General features: G+C 40.5%; 1 protein-coding gene across 6 annotated transcripts in view; it reads left to right on the forward strand.

The window, feature by feature from the left end:
• The first annotated feature begins 5,382 nt into the window (after positions 1 to 5,382).
• Positions 5,383 to 21,153, forward strand: part of RABGAP1L (RAB GTPase activating protein 1 like) — a 719,423-nt gene continuing 703,652 nt past the window's right edge. For 5 of the 6 annotated variants that reach the window (XM_029935097.1, XM_029935100.1, XM_029935099.1 and 2 more), the window contains exon 1: positions 5,383 to 5,561. The gene's annotated coding sequence lies outside the window, so the exon portion shown is untranslated. Of the gene's footprint in view, positions 5,562 to 5,931; positions 5,956 to 21,153 lie in introns of those variants that run through there. The other variant, XM_029935098.1, reaches the window with a different exon arrangement.

A 21,153-nucleotide genomic window follows, 5' to 3' on the forward strand; every position in this document is an offset into this window, starting at 1 on the left:
TTTCTGGGTTTTCTTGATTACAAAAAAAAAATAATTCTTATCTTTTAAAACTATGTGATGAAGTATTTATGGGTGAAATCCATGAGGGGTGGGGAAGGGGAGACTGGCCATATGTCGATCATTTTTCAAGCTGAGGGGCATCTGAAGACTGATACTGTTCTCTCTACTTTTTATGTGCTTAACATTTTTGTAATAAAAAGTTAAAATAAAAGAAGTCCTGGGTCCCCTGAATTTCTTAGGGGCTGAACATAGAGATCCTAGAGTGACTTTGTTATATGTTAAAGAGAATCATTAGTCTAGATCAAAACAGAGGACTCTAATGGGGAGATAGATATTGGATACTTGCCACAAAGTATGGGAAAAACAATTTTTGGCATGTGTCCTTTCTATTGCTTGTCAAATTACAAAAGCTGTATATTTATTCTTTTTCAGAGAGACATTTCTGGATCTGCCTACCTCCTCCATTACTGAGAAAATGTTCTGATCCCTACATATACAGTGATTTTGTTCTTTTTTTTTAATGTTTATTTTTGAGAGAGAGAGAGAGAGCAAGCAGGGGAAGGGCAGAGAGAGAGAGAGAGAGAGAATCCTAAGCAGGCTCTGTGCCACCAGCACATAACCTGATGCGGAGCTCAGACCCATGAACCATGAGATCATGGCCTGAGTCAAAATCAAAAGCTGAGCATTTAACTGACTGAGCCATCCAGGTGTCCGTGATTTTGTTCTTATTTAATCTTAAAAGTGCAATTTTAATATAGGTTTGCTTTATCATCTGGGCTGATTATGATTTGCTTGAATTACTCTGAGTTTCAGCCCTACATAAAGGTGAAATATAAAAGTTTGTCTTCTGTATCTATCGTCTCCTCTATGACACCTTTATCTCTCAGGTTCTTGGTGTCTCTTTATTAATCTTTCCACTAGTAAAAAACCACTCAAAAACTATATGATAAACTCATTTATACAAGATTACTGATTAGAGTCATGAAGTCCTCTTCTCAGGGAAAGTAGATTTAAAGAGGACACAGAATTTAAGTTAAAGTTAAAAAAGAAAGTATAGTGATGGATTCTCGGGCATCAAGGAACCGAGTCAGGGAGTTTTGAGGGTGGTTCCTTTCAAGACCCTTTACAATTTTGCCAAGTAGTTCGTTACCTATTGATCCATTGAAAATGTATCTTTAGAAGAACCAGATGATGCCTTTTTTTTTTTGTACATGCATGGAAAACCTACACTTTGGCTGTAAGCAATAAAATACCAAATTCAAAAAATTTTTAAGGTTTCTTTATTTGAGAGAGAGAGAGACAGAGAGAGAACACATGTGTGAGAAGTGGAAGGGTAGAGAGAGAGGGAGAGAGAGAACCCCAAGCAAGCTCTGAGCTATCAGTGGGGGAACCTGACGCTGGGCTTGATCTCATGAACCATGAGATCATGACCTGAGCCAAAATCAAGAGTCAAATGCTAACTGACTGAGCCACCGAGGCACTCTCAGATTTGAACTTTTTAATCTGTCAAGAAAGTTTATTGGCCCAGGGAACTTACTAAATCTGAAGGAAGGTGTAGGCTTTAAGCTGGTTTGAACTTTTCTATTATGTGTCAGCTTTATCCTCAGGCTGGCTTCCCTCATGGTAGCAAAGTGGCCCCAATAATTATAGGACTTAGATTCACCTATCACACTAGCCAGAGTAAGAAACAGGGCACGTTCATTTACCCAATAAACCTGAAATCTGGCCTTCCTTATGACTGGACCACTTTAGATCTGCGTTAGTGTCTATCCTTGGTGGGGGTAGGTGGAGACCAGATTAGGCTAGTTATAGACATCAATTAGGGCCCACTCCTGGAGCTGGAGTTGGGCCTTTTCTCATTCAATCATTAGCTGCTTCACAATTGAAGAGGGGTAGAAATGCTTGCTGGGGAGTCAGCCAACAAGGCCCATTATAAAAGATATATGTTTCACCCCATTAAATACCATGATTTGAAATCTTCCAGGGGTACCTGGGTGGCTCAGTCAGTTGAGCATCTCACTTCGGTTCAGGTCATGATCTCATGGCTTGTGAGTTCGAGCCCCACATTGAGCTCTGTATTGACAGCTCAGAGCCTGAAGCCTGCTTTGGATTCTGTGTCTCCTTCTTTCTTTCTGCCTTTCCCTGCTTGTGCCCTCTCTCTCTCAAATAAGTAAACATTAAAAAAAAAGGAAAATAAATAAATTCTTCCATTTTGTTCAATATGTAACTTATTTCTTGTTTTTGATATTATCAAATTTTATAATTTTCTAAAAGTTTTTTCTTGGGGCGCTTGGGTGGCTCAGTCAGTTGAGCATCTGACTTCAGGTCAGGTCATGATCTCCCAGTTCATGGGTTCAAGCCTGACGTTGGGCTCTCTGCTGACAGCTCAGAGCCTGGAGCCTGCTTCTGATTCTGTGTCCCTCTCTCTCTGCCCCTCCCCTGCTCATTATCTGTCTCTCTCTGTCTCTCAAAAATAAATAAATGTTAAAAAAAAAGGTTTTTTCTTAATGTTTATTTATTTATTTTTGAGAGAGAGAGCACAAGCCAGGTTGGGGTAGAGAGAGGGAGACACAGAATCTGAAGCAGTCTCCAGTCTCCAGCTCAGAGCCTGACATGGGGCTTGAACACATGAACCATGAGATAATGACCTGAGCCACAGTCAGACACTTAACCAACTGAGCCACCCAGGCATCCCTAAATTTTATAATTTAAAAAAAATTTAAATTATTTTGAGAGAGAACATGAATGAGGGAGGAGCAGAGTGAGTGTGAGAGTGAGAGAGAGAGAGAGAGAGAGAGAGAGAGAGAGAGAGAGAGAATGAGAACTCCAAGCAGGCTCTGTGCTGTCATGTGGGACTTGAGCTCATGAACCTTGAGATCGTGACCTGAGCTGAAATCAAGAGTCAGATGCTTAACTGACTGAGCCACCCAGGTGCCTAATATCATCCAGTTTTAAATTGGAAATTGCAGGCCCACATGAGAGAAACTGGGTAAGATAAGGTACAATAGGGAATACAGAGAGTTTGAGGAAGGAGAGAACGCATGTCCTATAGCCAGTCGATTGTCACCATGTGGACATGTAGGTCTGCTGTTTCCAAATCTTTGATTTTTTAAAAAAGAATGTATGTGAAATCTAGCTTTAAAGTGTTAACTTTGGCTAGTTTGTTTAAGTACCATGTAGGCCAAACAAAACATGTTTGTGCATTAGATCTGGACGTAGGCTACTAGTTTCTGGCATGTTATGAGCCATGCTGTAAGATTTTATACCCTCCTCCAAAGTGAGAGCTCCAGCCCTTTCAAGGCCTAGGGCTGCTAGCATGTGCTGATGGCAAAGGAAGCCACAGTGGGGAGAGAAGTGAGCTGCACACATTATATAAAGGATGCTTTGTTATTAATTCTTTGGCATGTACTTAAAAATTTTTTTTAAATTTTTTTAATGTTTTATTTATTTTTGATACAGAGAGAGACAGAGCATGAGGGGGCGGGGAGGGACAGAGAGAGAAGGAGACACAGAATATGAAGCAGGCTCCAGGCTCTGAGCTAGCTGTTAGCACAGAGCCTGATGCGGGGCTCGAAACCACAAATGTGAATGTGAGATCTGACCTGAGCCAAAGTCGGAGGCTTAACTGACTGAGCCACCCAGGCGCCCCTTAAAATTGTTTTCTTGACGGTGAGGATGAGTTTGCACCAAATCACCTTCACTGTCTTTTAACTAGGTTCTCTTATGACATCTCTTACCTAAGTTCTATTGGGAAGAACACACCAGTTTTTCACAATGATCCCTGGTGATTAGAGGGGTAACATGTCGCCACGGGACAGGGTTGCCCCTTTTTGTCAAAAGGCTTCTCTCCAGTGAGAGGTATCATAAGGTAGAAACCATGTCTTTCATCTGTTGACTTCCTCCTGGTTTCCAGTGTAAGTTTACAAGCACTTTATTTAGTAGAGGTTTGTTACTTATCAGCCTATTTATTAGTAGGTACTTGTTGGCTTATTTATTAATAGATACAGATGATTTGAGTTGTTCTAAACCTAATTTTATTAAATATCAAACTTCCAGCATTTACTGAGTCAGGGACAGAGTTAGGTAGACTCTTGGAATACAGAAGTTAAAGGACCTTCTGGGAAGGAGAGTAGAAGGTAGGGGAAACACAAAATAGTTGTAATACTCTTGATATGTCCCATATCTCTAGACATTCAAATCAAGAAAAGTTAAAAAGAGAGAGAGAGAGAGAGAGAGAGAGCGAGAGAGAGAGAGAGAGTCCGTCCTTTGGAGAAACGTCATATGTCTCAGAGTAGTTTTTGCACCTAACTGGGGAAATGAGTGCAGGGGAATTGAAGTGGAACAAAGGAGTATTTAAAACTGAGAAATTCATTCTAGAGCTCAAATCATTAGACATACACTGAAGGCTTGCTACACTGCAGTCACTTATTCACTCAATTGCATTTATGGAGTACTTCCTATGAGTCAGGCACTATGCTAGGCATTGTGGAGAATAGAAAAAAATGAATGAAGCAAGTCCTCAAGGATTCTTTAGAGGGATAAAATATTGCACAGATTTGCCTAGATAAGGTTGACTATATTGGGTGCCACAAACGGATCGACACAAAGTGCTATGGACAATAGGAAAATTTACAGTTCATTTCTGGCTGCCAGATCTAGGAAAGAGGATACCTACACTTGAAGGCTCAGTATACAATAATTGTAAAGGAAAAAGAGTTGGTTTTTTCTCTCTCTACTATATCTACTCCCAAGTTTACTACTCCAAAGAATAGAATGAGGGTACATAGCATACAAGTACAGAACAGGTGTTCCGCCTCTTCCGTCTCCCGAGCCCCCCACAACGAACCAGGACGGGAGTGCTTCCCAAGCACACCAGACACGTTGAGAAAGGCACAGAAGAGAAACCGGCGAGAAAAAGTTATTCTTTAAGGTGACTTCCCTGAGGATAACTGGGCATGAAGAGTGAAGATATGTAAACCAGGTTCCTGAAAAGGAACACAATCGCTCCAAACTTAGAATCATCTAAGAACTGGCTAAGCGTTGGGCAGGGCTGTCACCCACCCTGAGCGGGGCTGGGGATGCCCCTCAGCGATCTCGCACGGGCTGGCCCCATGGGCGCGGTTACCTCTCCGGAGGGTTCTGACACAAGGCGAAGGGCTCGTCCGCTTTTCTGGGTCCCTATTCTCACTACCCGGGTTCTATCAGGTCTCCGCTCCCCCGCCCGCAGCCCTACCCAGGCCAAGCAAGGACGTGTACGCGCGTGCGCGCCGCCCCCGCGAGGGCAGAGAAGGCGCCTCCGCCTTCAGGAGCGCGCACGCCGCGCCGAGGGGCCCAGACGCGCGCGCTCCCGACCCGCCTTCTCCTCGGCCCGCCCCCTCCCTCGCCTCTTCCTGCCGGGCGGTCCTCCTTTCCCCTCCTCCCCACTCCGTTCCCTCCGCCCTCCCAGGGCTCTGGCGGCCGCGGAGTGAACGGGACGGGCCCTGCAGCCGAGTGCGGAGCGGCGGGTGGGACGTGGGCGCCTGGCAGAGTTGTTCCGGCCCTGCCCGCGGAGACGTGAGGAGGTGAAGCGAGGGCGGCCTCACTAGGCGCGGGTTGGCGGCGGCGGGGCGGCCAGGAGCCGCGGGCCGGGCCGGGGGTGTTAGCGCCGGGGCTGAGCCGGGGGAGGGTCGATGTGGGGGCCGGGCCGAGGACGGGATTCGAGAGGACTGCGGGGAGGAGGGCACCGGCTCCGGGACTGTCGTTCGCTTCCTGGACCTCACGGCTCTGCCTACTGGTCGCTCCTCCCGGCCCCGGCGGGCGGAGTCGGGGCGCCCCTCACCTGGGGGCGGGGTGGGGACTTGGGCGCTCGCCCCCAGCTGTGCCCTCCTGACAGTGCCGCCGCCTCCACCGCTGCGCCTTGCCTGCTTCCTGGCTCGAGGTCCCCGCAGCCGGGCGTCCGGGGGGCGTGTGGTTGAGGTATTTTCTTACCCACACAGGCTTCTGTTCGCGACCGCGTTCGCCCTCGCGCTCCCCCTGCCTCCGCCCGGCACTTTGCTCGGCTCTTGCTGTTGATGCTTGCTTGTGGTTTTGCAGACTGGGAGGGGCTGCGTCCTGGGCAGATCTCTACCTGCAAGGAATGCCCCGCTGCAGAGTTGACCGCCTGGCCACGAAAGCCCTCCGTCCAGGTGTGGGTGCTCAGCGTCCTGATAACTAAAAGTTTCTGAGACTGGTCTAGTACTTTGGTCGCCAACGGTGCAGGGCTGGGCAGTGCGTCAGCATGTGGAAAGGGGCTACTAGCCAGCGGAAGGTGGCCGGGTGCTAGCGGACTGAGCCGACAGGGTTTGTTTCTGATCCTGGGGCAGTGCGTCCAGGTGCTCGTGTATACTCCTTGTACCTCACAAGATTGTCTTAGAAAATGTGCCAAAATGTAGGTGGTCACACAGAGTTGAGGGTTTCCTGCAAGCGAGGAGAAGCCAACCTCGTTATGCTAATTAGTGGTAAGGAGAACTTTTGCTTGCTTGAGAGATTTCAGCGGTGACTGGAAACTGATTTCAAGGCCTGCACTTTTGGAACTGGAAGGTTTAGGGATTTTTAATACATTTAAATTTTCTTGTACTTGGTGGGAAATAGGTTCTGAAAACACAATTTCATGAAAACATTCTTACTCTTCTTACAGTAGTGTTTATATATGGCTTCTACTGTACTTCTGTAGAATATCCAATACTGTGATGTCAGAAAGTACAAAAATGAAGTTTGCTTGTGGTCAGATTGGAAGTGGATTTTTGTCCACGGAAAATATTGGTCCACAAGCTGCTAGCACTGGAAAACTGGGCTATGATTCATTATCTCAAGAAAGAGCCCTGTATGAAACTCACAGTGAAATTGCAAAGGAGAAAGACCAGATGAATTTCATCCATTTGTATTTCAACGCTCACCTGTTTGGTGAATTAAGTTGAGACTGTAGGTTAGACTGGTGTGTATATTCAAAACATGCTCTGATATTATGCATTAATAAGTTATCTTGGGAAAAGTGGATGTAGTTGGGCAGTGCCGATGTGAGAACATGTTATATAGCCCACATTGTTTTCTAGAAAGCTGGAAACAGGGTAGTAGATCCCAGTACTTTTGGGACATGTGTGAATAGACCACCCAGCACAAAAAGGTGTGACAATACATTGCATGTGTGCAGTTGTTGTTGTCGTTGTGGCCTGAGTTATTTGATAGGAACTTTTATATACAGTATAATGGTTTTGCTATTCTGAAAGTTTTTGTTCCTTTGCTAATGTTTCATGATTCAGATAATTTTCTTTTTACTCTAGTAGTTATTATGATGTTTTTCTTTGAATGACAATTTTATAAGGCATATGAAACACAAGTTTCATGTTTATCAGTTTACCAGTGTAAAATTTGTGACTTCTAAAAAGTTGTAATTAAAATTGTTTTCTTGGCTTTAAGCAAGATTTCAACTCAATTACTTTATATGAACTCAGATGATACAGAATCAAAGCTCAAAGTTCTTTTATCCATTCTTAATGGATGAGTTAAAGAAGGAATTCTGTTGTGCTAAGCAAAAATATCATGAGTGGGAGATAGCCAAGCTCCAAAAGATTAACTTTGAAGACAGAGGTAGCTAAGTAGCAAACATTTCTTGGTTTGAGAGTATAGAACTGGATCTGCATTTCCTTCTACCATTGTCTTGAAGAGGTGTGGGAATGACTATGGCTAGAAAGAGGGTGTTTAGAGAATAAAGTAGAATCTGTAGTCAATGGGATTCCCAGGCACAGAGCCCTTTTTTTAATTTTTATTTTTTTTGCTATGTCTCTCAGGTTTAATGAATTGCTGTGTGTAAATAGCTCTTGTCTTGTATAAATAGGTCAGCCACTAGGTCTGAGGATGACCAGCACAAAGCTCTTCCAGCCTCTGGTACTGCAAAGATAGCTCAGGAACTTCTTATGAAGATAGTCTTAATAGCAATCGCTGTCACTAACAGTGGAGGCAGAGAAAGCACTGACTTGAACCTGAGGTACAGTAAAAACATACTCACGTTTTAGAGGAGAGGTTTAATATTGTGAACATGGAAGAAGACCTTGCTTGACTTGTGCCTTTTCAGAGTGGTGAATAGTTTTCACTTTGGTCGGTGTTTGAGATTGGGTGTAAGTATGTGAACCTCAGTGGACTTCTAACAAGTAAGAGTTCATGGAATTTAGCAGAACTTGTATCTCAACATTCACCTTTTCATATTTCAATTACTTTCCATATTGCACTCATTCAGCGGATAGGATGCCATATTTGAGTAAGCAAGTTTGTGCTCATGCTGAGTCCTTTTTGTCAAAATTTGGTACTTTTTGGTTTAATTTTTGGGGATTTTCCTTGGAAACTTCTAGGCATATAATTAGTTATGTGGAGTTAGATTTGGGCTACGATTATTTGAAATTCTGAGTCATCTTGTTTTATAAATAGCTTTAAAAATAGAAAACGCAATTCTTTATAAACACTCATGAAAAATCTGGTTACAGACTGTGTTGTTGTGCTAGACATAGAACAGCCAAAAATATATTTAAGAAACTTCCCCTCTCCTTACCCAGTTTAGTAAGCTTAAATAAGAAATAAAGTTGTTTTGTTTTTTTTCAATAAAAGCCTGATTTTCCCAGAATATCAAGTCTAACAACTGTTGCCTGTGCTGTTTTTTTGTTTTTTGTTTTTTTTTCCTCCCTTCCTCCTTGCCTGTTCTGATTCAACAAGTACATGTTTCTGGTCCATAGCAAAAAGTTAATTCTAGTAGGGAATTCTCAGAAATGGGAGGTCTTGTTTGGGAATGCCAGCTTGTGCTGGAGAATTTGGCTGGGAAACATCAGATATAGAAATTTACTTTTTTATAGCACTGGTTTTCTCTGTACCTAGGTTCTCAGTGGAGTAGGGTCATGGGCACAAATGTCACAATACTTGTTTTTTTTGTCTTTTCATATTACATATTTCCTCTTCTTTTCCTCCTCTCTCCCCTGACCCTTTGCTAAATGAACCACTGCTACTAGTATGGTACTAAGGTGTATGGGGTTGAACAAAGACTGAGAACCTTGGCCCTTTGCTGATACTTCCTAACCCAGATTTCCACTCCCTGTAAGTTGCCTTCTGTTGATATTAGTAGGGATCTCTGTAACTTGCATTTTTGAAGAGAAATAAATTTTGGTGGTAGATTACATATATAACCAAACTCAGAGCAACATTTATTGCATTGTGGAGGACACATGGAAGAGGCTAGGAGATTATTCAGCTGAACATTTATGAAACTGTTTTAACTGTGACTTACAGTAAGAAGCATATTTTGTACCTTAATGCAGCATATGTCCACCCCCCCCTCCCATGTGCCTATGTGCAAAGTTGAAAGAAAACTTTGACAAAACAGTACTTATCTTTTCAGGATCTTGTGGCTCATTATACTGGCTTATAGAAGCAGTGTGCCTTTTTCTTCCTACCTAGCTCCCCGTTCAGTGACATGAGCTTAAAATTGGCCATGGTGTGACAGTATATAGTTCAGGGCTTTTTTTCCTCCCCTTTCTATAGCCAGTTAAACATTTTCTTTCTTCCTTTTTTTTTTTTTAATGTTTTTATTTATTATTGAGACAGAAACAGAGCATGAGTCGGGGAGTGGCAGAGAGAGAGGGAGACACAGAATCTGAAGCAGGCTCCAGGCTTTGAGCTGTCAGCACAGAGCCTGATGCAGGGCTCGAACCCACGAACCGTGAGATCATGACTTGAGCTGAAGTTGGCCGCTTAACCGAAGACCTAGGCGCCCCATGTTAAACATTTTCAACACAACTGCTGCCTATAACACACTTTGATATTTTCTGTTACACTTCATTGTACTTTCAAAATTGCTGGGTTTGGACTCTTAAATTGATTTTCTAGCCAGCTAATGAGAGATAACAGTTTAGTTAAAAACTGGTTTGGTCCACCCTCTCTTCACGTTGAAGATGAACATACCAAAATGTTGAAGTTCAAGGTCATATGGCTACTTACTAGTAAAGCCGGGTCTCCAGAATCCTAGTAATCTGGCATTGTTTCTAGTGGACTTCTTTCCTAACCCAAGCCATTCATGTAGCTCAATTGAAGTGCTTACTGTGTGCAAGACATTTGTTAAGCAGTTTAAATAGAGTTGAATAAGGCATGGACTCTGACCCTAAGGTCCTTATGTTTATGTAGGGATTAAACATGGAAACAAAGATACTATAAGGCAGAAAGTACTGTGTGGTAAAGAAATAAAGATAAGGCATTCTAAGAATTTAGAGACGGGAGGGGGAGATTACTTTTAGTTGTAAGGTTAAGGGAAGAGGTGACACTTTAACCACGCTTTGGAGAATAGGTAGCATTTGGACATGTGGAAATAGGGCAAATAGTATGTAAAGAAAGGCCTTTGTAACTCAGGGGCCAAGGGTGATCAAAGTCATAGAGGGAAAGGACTAGGAAGAAAGAACACTAGATGGTGAAGAGCCTTGAATGCCAGTTTTCCTTTCTGCTTTTCAGTTTATCTTTCATTTTTGACTCCAGAGTCATCTAGTAGTACTTTTTAACATTAAGCTTTATATGCCTTGCTCCTGATTAGAATATGACCCAGAGAGCACTTGAGTATTCTTAGAGTAAAAGCTGAAGGAAAAAATTATTAGTGTTAAGGATGCAACTTTGTGTTTACCAATCCTAAAACTGTTGGAAAGTAAGGGAAAATCTTTTCTTTGTGAGGAGATACTATTGTTTTTTGTTTTGCCAAATAGCATCAAATTGGCTATAGTGGAGGAGGAGCATTTTTGAAAGTATTTTCAAAGTGCCTTCTAAAATGTGATTTCAGAATGAATGGATCTTAATTTTTAGAGGCAGATCTGGTTCAGGAAGAAAGGCAGTCTTTACAGATCCATGACTGGGCTGACTAGCTTTCAGAATTTAGGGCACCAAGGCAAAGTATTTTATACCACAGCCAGATGTGAGGGATTCATAGATTTTTTTTTAAACTCAAGTTCCTTGAATTTCAGCATTTATGCTATTTGACAGGCTGTATGACTGAGGATGTTTTGAAGTCCTAGTTGGAGCTTGCCTTGTTCCACAGGTGAATTAGGTGGCTAGAAATGAAGATAAGTGAGAGTAAGGTGTGTCTGTTAATCAGATTGGTGGTAGTTCTCAAGGTTTTCTGTCTTCTGATGATTTCACACTTTATCACTTCTAATTAAAATGATGCACAGTTCGAAGAAGCTTTGGTTCTTTTTGACCTCCAAGTTCTGTAAAGGTAAAAGCCCTTTTAGAGTGTTGCCCAGGTAACAACAAATACACAAATAGAAGCATGAGGAAAATTTTGGTAATCTTGGTTGATGACGTTGCTACAGTAAGTAACTGCTTAGTTGGTAAAAGCTGGGCTACTTCTGGATGGTTGACAAAGAATTTTTAGGATGAGCTTTTGTTCCAAAATAAATATGAATTGTGTCTTTGCCATTCTGTTTTCCTCATTTATTTAAGCATCTGATACATAAAGTTTGTCCTGTCATTTCAGAAGGTTTCAGCAGTTTCATATGAACTGCTTCACAGGATAGCACACCCCAAATAGCATGATAAGAATTCAGATGCTGCATGCCTCAGAAACCTCCCACCAGTTGAATGGAGTAGCTAATCATGTCAGTGCAGGGTGGGTTTTTTTTTTTTTTTTTTGTGAGCTGTGTTAGGCTTCACAAATAGAACTTATGTGATATTGATGGCTGTAAGCTGTGTGTTTTCTACAGATATTCACATATGCGTAAGTGCGTTTTATGTATGTATACAGACATGCACACCACCTACTAATTGTTGGCATTTGTGGTGAAAATATGGTCTACCTGGCAAATGCCTGAGAACAAGTGGTCAGACTCTTTGAAAGCTATCATGTGAAACAGTGACAAATATGATAGTAACACAAACCCAAAGGGGCTTTTTGCATGCCAAATTTCCAGAAAAGGAGTACATTTAAAAAGATAAGTGTAGGATACATTCATTTATCAGTGAAGGATTTCTCAACTTCTCCTCTACCCCATGTGTACACCCATATTCGATCCTATTTTTTAGTAGTAAGCAAAATCACAAGACTTCAAAATCAGACTTCTACCACAGGGGCTGCAAAGAACAAACGCTATTTTTAGAAAAAATACAGACCTGTGGTTTTCATTTTTACAGATTTAAGGGATATATAATACTAGTTTTTGATAAACCATACAGAGTACTTATTCTGTGCTTCAAGATGTATTCATATTGGAAGCAACTTAAAGTCTATTGTAGGCAATTTAAAATCCATCTCTTCTGAGAACCATTAAGTAGCTTGAAAATAATTACACTGTGTTAACATAAGGGAATGCCTGTCTGTTAAGGAAGGGCAAGTATAATATTTAAAGTATATAAGTAAAGGAGGAATGCACTAAAATGCTAATTGTGTTAATGTGATAGGATTATGGAATTCTTTTCCTAAATGTATGTGAACTTTATAATGAAAAAAGCATAAATAAATGAGAATTTGCCAGCTGTGATAATTTTGTTAGTATAACTAGGGTTGCCAGATTTAGCAAATAAAATACACATGGTATTTGGGACATATTTATACTAAAAGTTAATGTTTATCTGAAATTCAAATTTTACTTGGGTGTCCTGTGTTTTATTTGACAACCCTAAGTGTAACATATTTTGGTGATAGTTGAATGTTACAAACAAGTGTTGAGGCCCTATGCTTCCCAAATAAGTCTGACTATTGTTTTTAATTCAGGTAGCTTGTTTTTTAACTAGCTAGGAGAATTCCTCTTGTGGGGTAGGTTTATATTTCAGGACTAGCTTTTGAGTGATGCTTGAAGGAAATATGCTTTAGTATGTGGCAAAAGTAATTAAAAAATCCTATTTAACAGAGACGTGGTGATTATTGGATGGTATCTGTTTATCTTAGGTAGAATGAATTTGGAGAGAAGTAAGGCTGGAAGTAGGAGGTCAATTTAGAAAACTATTACAGTAATCCAGATAAGCGATCCAGTGTGGAAGTAGAGAAGTTGGAGAGGAATAAGCATATTTAAGAAGTTTTCGTGAAGTAAAATCAGTAGGACTTTGAGATAGATTTAGGGGTTACAGAAGGAATCATTGGTTTTTGGGCCTCTATCAAGAGGGATTAAAGGAGGAACAGAGTTTTGGGGAAAGAAAATATGAGATCAGGTTTTGATGTCTATGAAGTAAATGTTGTAGATCTCTATAGGCAATCTGACATATGGTTATAAAACTTGAGAGAGATGTTTGGGTTTGAAATGTGCTAATTGAGATGAAGTAGAATGGAAGAGGCCCAGAATAGAATTCTGAGGAACTCCTTTTTACAGATCAAATAAAAATTTGTTAAAAACAACAACGACAAAAAACAACAAAAAAAGGATCAGTTCTAAAAACTTACATATTTATATATTTTTTCTTCTTTCTTTACATTTCTGTATTTTGTTTTATTATATCTCTTTCCCCTATTAGATTAGACAGGACCATGTCTCTTGTTCACCTCCATGTGTATTATACTTGGCACATACTATGCATTGAACAATAGTTGTCGAGTGTATAATTGAAGTTTTGTGTATTTTTGTATTCCTTTTGTTCCTCATTCTAATGTCTTTTAATTGGGAGTCATTCTATTGTACAACCCGTTTTTCCTCCATAAATCAGTTTCGTATAGATAAATTTTTAACTTTTCATTATGGAAAATTTAAAATTTATAAGAAAGAGTAGATAGTTTACTTACTATTCACATAATCATCTACATTGGACAGTTTTTATGTTTACCATCTTTATCTGTTTTCTTGGTAGGGCATTGCAAATTACAGAAATTGATTTATTTTATACCTAAATATTTAAACACATCTTAAAAAAACAACATTTTCTGGGGTGCCTGAGTGGCTCAGTCGGTTAAGAATCTGATTTCAGCTCGGGTCATAATCTCACAATTGCTGGGTTTAAGCCCCGCATTGAGCTTTGTGCTAACAGCTCAGAGCCTGGAGTCTGCTTTGGATTCTTTCTCTCTCTCTCTCTGCTCCTCCCCCACTCACGCTCTCTCTCTCTCTCAAAAATAAACATTAAAAAAATTAAAAATAACATTTTCTTACATAACATAATCATATTATCACACCTAACTAAATTAACAATTTCTTAGTATCTTTAAAAAATTTTTTTTTTTTACATTTTATCAATTTTTGAGAGACAGAGACAGTGTGATCAGGGGAGGGTCAGAGAGAGAGAGGGAGACACAGAATCCGAAGTGGGCTACAGGCTCCGAGCTGTCAGCACAGAGCCTGACGCAGGGCTTGAACCCACGAACTGTGAGGTCATGACCTCAGCTGAAGTTGGACATTTAACCAACTGAGCCACCCAGGTGCCCTAACAATTTCTTAGTATCTTAAAAAGTCAAGCCCATATCAACATTTTGCTACTTGAACCTGAAATGTCTGTATTAGTTTACTAGGGCTGCTATGACAATACCAACAGACTGGTGACTTAAACAGCAGAACATTTTTTTTTATAGTCTGAAAACTAAGTCCGAGATCAAGGTGTTGGCAGATCTTATTTCACCTGAGGACTCTTCCTTCCTTGGCTTCTAGATGGCTACCTTATCGCTGTGTCCTCACATGTTCTTTCTCTGTGTGTACATCCCTGGTGTCTCTGTGTCTTCCTAGAAGGATACCAATCGAAAGGGATTAGGACCCACCCTAATTGCCTCATTTTAACCAATCACCTCTTTAAAGGCCCTGCCTCCAATATAGCTTCATTCTGAGGGATTGGGGGCTAGGGCTTCAAGATATGAATTTGTTGGAGGATATAATTCAGCCTATAACAGTGTCTTATATTGGTGGTTTGTTCAAATCAAGATATAATCAAGGACTATGCAGTTGTATTTAGTAACACATCTCCCCACTTTTTCCTTTTTCTTCTCATGACTATCCAGACATCTAGCCTATTGTCCTATAAAATGTTCCACATTTTGAATTTGTCTGACTTATTGTTGTCTATTTTTTTTTTTTGTATTTCCTGTAAGCTAAAATCTAGATCTAAAAGGTTTTTTTTAAAATATGTTTTTTTAGTGGCACCTGGGTGGCTCAGTTGTTTAACTGTCTAACTTTGGCCCAGGTCATGATCTCACAGACGGTGGGTTTGAGCCCTGCATTGGACTCTGTGCTGACAGCTTAGAGCCTGGAGTTTGTTTTGGATTCTGGGTCCCCCTCTCTCTCTGCACTCATACCCCCTGCCCCTCTACCATGAAACCACCAACTGTGAGATCATCACCTGAGACGAAGTTGGACTCTTAACGAAATGAGCCACCCAGGCATTCCTAAAAATACATATATTTTTCAGTGTATTTATTTTTGAGAGAGAGAGACAGACAGACAGACAGACAGACACACACACACACACACACACGCGCGCGCGCGCGCAGAGACAGACAGACATAGAGGGAGGGACAGAGACAGAAGAAGAGAAAGAATCCCAAGCAAGCTCCTTGCTCTCAGCATAAAGACCCCAATGAGGGGCTTGAACTCATGATTCGTGAGGTCATGACCTGAGGTGAAATGGAGAGTCAGTTGATTATCTGACTGAGCCACCCAGGCACCCCTTAAAGTTTGTTTAAATTAAAACATTTTGATCACCAGTATTCATAGTTGCTGCTGTATAGATTATAATATATTAAATTGGGAGGTACATGTCTGATTGTCCTTGTCTTAATGATGCTGAGATTGATCACTGGGTAAAGTGGTGATAAACTCTAATTGTTCTGTTATAAAGTTTATTTTTTTACCATATAACCAACAAGTTATTTGTGGTATAATATTTGGACTCTAAATTCCATAGTTTTTTATTTTCTTCTTTCCTTTAGTAGGCCCCATGTGCAACATGGGACTTGAATGCATAACCCTGAGATCAAGAGTCTCATGCTCTACTGAGCACTGGTGTTATGAATAGTGAATGTTTGTCTCTTTTTTCTTTTCAGCCTTTGAACCTCTTCCTTGTATTTGGCATATTCCCCAATTTATGAGTTAGAGTTTTCACTAAAAGCTAAAAATGTTAGATGCTTTATTTCCAGCGCCCCCCTGCGCCCCACTTTCAAAGTTTGTTTTATGAGAGGGAGAGAGAGAGAGAGAGCCTTTGAGAGGGCGAGGGCGAGAGAGAGAGAGAGAGAGAGAGAGAGAGAGAGAGAGAGAGAGAAAGGGAGAGAAGAGGGAGGGAGGGAGGGAGGGAAGGAGGGGCAGAGAGAGAAGGGGAGAGAGAGAATCCCAAGTAGGTTTTGCACTCTCTGTGCAGAGCCCTATGTGGGGCTTGAACTGAATTCATGGTCAGGTGCTTAACCCACTGAGCCATCCAGGTGTCTTGAGGCCCCCAACCCCCTTTTCATCTTGAGCATAGATATGTACCTAGGTTCCATTAGTCAGATACACGTATATCTAAAATTGGAGGACCTCTTAGGCTCATAGACTTCATTGAAATGCGATTTTAGAGAGAGGTGGGATACATTAGTGCTCTCTGTCGTCCTGTGTTTAATGCCAGGGTCTGGGAGGAGAAATCTGGAGATGCCTTAATCCTTTAGGTCTAACTTCAGAGTCTACTGGTTAGGAACCATTTAGTAAGTAAATACTCCACTTGAGATGGAGAAAATTGTATGTACCTTGCTTTGACACTGACAGAAGTAAAGTACTTTGGAAGATAATTTTAAATTTTATTTCTTCTAGGTTTTACTTAAAATGGCTTAAATTTTTTTTTCTGTTTTTTATTTATTTTTGAGAGACAGCGATAGTGTGAGCAGGGGAGGGTCAGAGAGAGAGAGAGGGAGACACAGAATCCGAAGCAGGCTCCAGGCTCTGAGCTAGGTGTCAGCACAGAGCTCGACGCAGGGCTTGAACCCATGAACTGTGAGATCATAACCTGAGCTGAAGCCGGACGCTTAACTGATGGAGCCACCCAGGCGCCCCTTAAAATGACTTTTAAATTTCAAGAAATGTAAAATTATACCTTCAAGTAATTATTTCTTGAAGTTTCTACCTTTATTTTAAAATCCTGGGTAGTACATTGTAATACATGTAAAAGAAGGGTAAAGTAAAATGTGAAATTCTGTTTCTTCCCATACATTGTTTAATAAACACACATATTAGAAAAAAGAAATGAACTTATATATATTATAGTCTTAGTTATTTTAAAAACCCTACTGTGACAAATCTGAGCCAGCTTAATACCATGGAACTGTTAGATATTTAGATTGCGTGCCTCCTCCTCCACCATCCCCCTCCCTCTGGGCCAATTGAAAACAATGCTAGTATGTGTGCCTCTATAATTATATTGACAGATTTTTGTGGATGGGTCACTGGATTGTTGTGTACATTTACTTTAAAATTTGGTTTAAGTCAAGAGTCACACTTAACCAACTAAGCCACCCAGGTGCCTCTTTACTTTTTTATTGGAGAGAGAGAGAGAAAGAGAGAGAGAGGGAGAGAGAAGGAGGGAGGGAGGGAGGGAGGAGGGTGAGGGGCAGAGGGAGAGAGACTCTTATGCACACAAAGCATGGACCTGACACACAGGCCTCAATCACATGCCATGGGATCATGACCTGAGCTGAAATCAAGAGTTGGGCACAGCCTACTGAGCCACCCAGGTGCTCCCCCCCTTTTTTAAAAAAATTATTTTCCTTTCCAAGCTTTTGATGTATGACCAAGGCCTTCTGACATTCTGTATCTTGGTTTTTCTTATATACACCTCATCTATAATGCTTTAGTTTAGGTTTTTTGGTGCACTTAGAATAAAACTTTAAGTTTTAACATGTAGGGGCCCCTGGTTGGCTCTGTCTGTTAAGCATCTGACTCTTGTTTTCAGTTCAGGTAATGAGCTCCCAGTTCATGGGATTGAGTCCTGAGTAGAGATTTGTGCTAAAAGTGTGGGGTCTGCTTGGGATTCTCTCTCTCCCCCCTTACCTCTCTCTCTCTTACCCTGCTCATGCAAATGTGCTTTCTCTCTCTCTCTCTCTCTCTAAATAAATAACCTTAAAAAAAATCTTTAACGTGCTTCAAAACTACATTATTTGTCCCCTTGCCAGTTTCCAAGAAATCTATTCTTTCTCTGGTTTTCTGTGATTAAGTTATACAGGCTTTTCAGTATCTGAAACTTAGGGCCTTTCCACATGCTGTGTTCACAACCTGGAATGATCTTTTCTCCAAATCTTTGGATGGAGAATCTTTTTTCAAATGCCCAAATTCAGAGAAGCTTCCTTAATAGTTCAAAGTAGGACACCTCACCCCCTATAATACAACCTTGCTGTTTTGTTTCATTCTAATTGCCATATTTATTTATTTTCTGCCCTTACAAAATTGAAGGCTACATGAAGACAAGGTCCATATCTGTTAGGTTCAGCATGCCTGTGCTTATAACAGTGTCTGGCACAGAAGCTTAAGTATTTGTGGACCTAATTAATCAAATATTTATTAATTGCATACAATGTGTCAGACACTGTAGGGCATTAATAAATAAAATGCCACTTAGTTACATTATTGGTAGTCTAACATTTTTAAGTGGAAATGTATATATCTAAGTATGTATCTATTCAGTAAAATATAGGACATTAAACTTTTTGAGATAATACTAAAACATGCAAATTTTACACTAAAATAACTAGAATCTTTTTTAGAATGTAGGCAAAAATGTTGCTTATCTTTTTAAAAATAGTTATTCTTCCATTTTTGATGAACATTATCTTGAGAATTCTGATCAGATGGAAAGCTTTGCAAAGATATGAAGATTATAGGCACTATTTTTAATAATTGTTGCTTCCCCGCCCCCCAGAGTAATTAAGGTTTTCCTTGTGAGTCTGCATAAAGTAGAGACACTTGTCCTCTGGAGAACCAAATAGGTTTAAAGTGTAGAATTAGAAGTAGAACATAAGTAATTAAAGCTAAACTAATATACTGTAGTTCAGATTTGTTATGTCTTGAGATCTCTTGCCCTTAATAAGATGTGCTGAGATAAACAGAATGGCAGCATCATTTGTAAAGGTTTTCCATTTTAATCACAGTTTTGTTTTTGCATGACTAGAAATACTCTGATTTGAAAGGGCATACTTTATATATAAAGAACTGTGTGCAGTTAGTGTTTCACTTTTGTGTTTGTGTCGAATCTGAAGGTGGTTTCCTGATTATGGGTAAGTGAATTAGCTTTTCAAATCCCATTATAGTTGTAAAGTGGATTTGGGTTTGTATGGGTTGTCTGATGCAATTAAAATATTTAAAAAATTCTTTTTGTTGTGATCTTGCTGGAGAGAAATTATTATTCTCTGAAATGTGTAAATTTATCCCATTCATTCATTTAACAAGTGTGATATTGTCAGATGGGGTACTGACACATTCCTGGGAGCTGGAAATACAAAGATGAATAAAGAGTAATTGCTGTCAGAGAGGAACTAGTTGTAATTGATGAGATAGACATGTAAATAATTATGTGGTATGATAAATGCTAGAGTAGGAATATAAATTAATGTAAAATTTTGTAGAAGAACTGTAGAGGTGGTGATTGACTCTTTTTGGAGGGGTTGGAGAAAGTTTCTAGGTTTATTAATCCAGACAAATCCAACTGTTAGAATTTTACTCTCCCAAATTTGTGTAAAATAGGGCTTTTTAAACTACCTGCACAGAACTCCAAAGGCAGAAGAGACTTCCCCTTGGAAGTTCAGGATATACCTGGAGTAGCTTGAAAATTTCTTAAATTATCTGTTTTATATTAAGAATTCAGGGCGCCTGGGTGGCTCAGTCGGTTAAGTGTCCGGCTTTGGCTCAGGTCATGATCTCACGGTTAGTGGGTTCGAGCCCCGCGTCAGGCTCTGTGCTGACAGCTAGCTCAGAGCCTGGAGCCTGCTTCGGATTCTGTGTGTTCCTCTCTCTCTGCCCTTCCCTGCTCATGCTCTGTCTCTCTCTGTCTTAAAAATAAAGAAAAAAACATTAAAAAAAAAAAAGAATTTGTATGAAGGGACATCTGGTTGGTTCAGTTGGTTAAGTGTCCGGCTTCGGCTCAAGTCATCATCTCGTGGTTCGTGGGTTCGAGCCCCGCGTCGGGCTCTGTGTTGACAGCTAGCTCAGAGCCTGGAGCCTGCTTTGGATTCTGTGTCTCCCTCTCTCTCTGACCCTCCCCTGCTCATGCTGTCTCTCAAAAATAAATAAAAGACATTATATGAAAATGGCCTTTCTTTGCATACTGATTATATAAATATAGAAATATTTTAATTACTACCAGAAAAGAAAAAAAAACTACCGGTCTGTTAATTTTGGAATACTGGATTGAATGAAGAGTGCTGACGCTACATACCATGTTTAGCATTCACCTTCATTTTCGTAGTATATTCCCACCATGTCTTAGTTTATGCCTTGGGATGTAAGTGCACTGGTTTGAGAAAAAACAGATTGGTCAGTCAGACCATGGAACAGTATGTTCTTCCCTTGCCTCCCTTTCTTGTTGTGTTCTTTCTCCTTGGTTCTACCCCTGGTTTTATGACTGCTTGCTATGCCATGATCAGCTTGCTTACTGCCCAATTAGTTTTTACCAGCCAGGAACAGAGTACAATATTAGAAGATTCTTGGGGCATAACCAAGGAAGTTTCTGGAATAACAGAGAAAACTTGAGTTAGGAGCATTCAGTACATGAAAGCATCAGATTTGGCTCAGCAAAGTAAGTAAAGGTCTAGGAAGGCTCCTATATTAAGAAGGGAAATAATAATAAGGCCTGGGGTTAGAATGTGGGGCTAAGTGCACTGGTGGAGTCCAACTTTTGAGCAGCAACAAAAAAGCTGGTGATGTTAACTTATTTTTTTTCAAAGTGGCCAGACCAAATGGTCTGAAAATTTCATAGATTGGAGTAGTGCATGTTAAAAGATATATTATATCTGAAACCATATAGTTAAGCATAAAAAAGTTATGTAACTGACTTATTTGTAAATAATAATAGCCATCCCTGTTTTTCACCTGATGTTGTTCGTTTGTTTCATTAATGATAGCTACTTGATCTCAAACCCCTCTATTTCTCTAACTCTACTGCACATGGCAGTGGAGATTGAGAGGAGATTGATTGACTCTAATTGAGTCATTTCTGCATCTCTCCAGGTTCTTAACTAATTGATAACAGAAGCAGAGGCCC

The sequence above is a fragment of the Suricata suricatta genome, chromosome 3 (assembly GCF_006229205.1).
Source record: "Suricata suricatta isolate VVHF042 chromosome 3, meerkat_22Aug2017_6uvM2_HiC, whole genome shotgun sequence".
NCBI lineage: Eukaryota > Metazoa > Chordata > Mammalia > Carnivora > Herpestidae > Suricata > Suricata suricatta.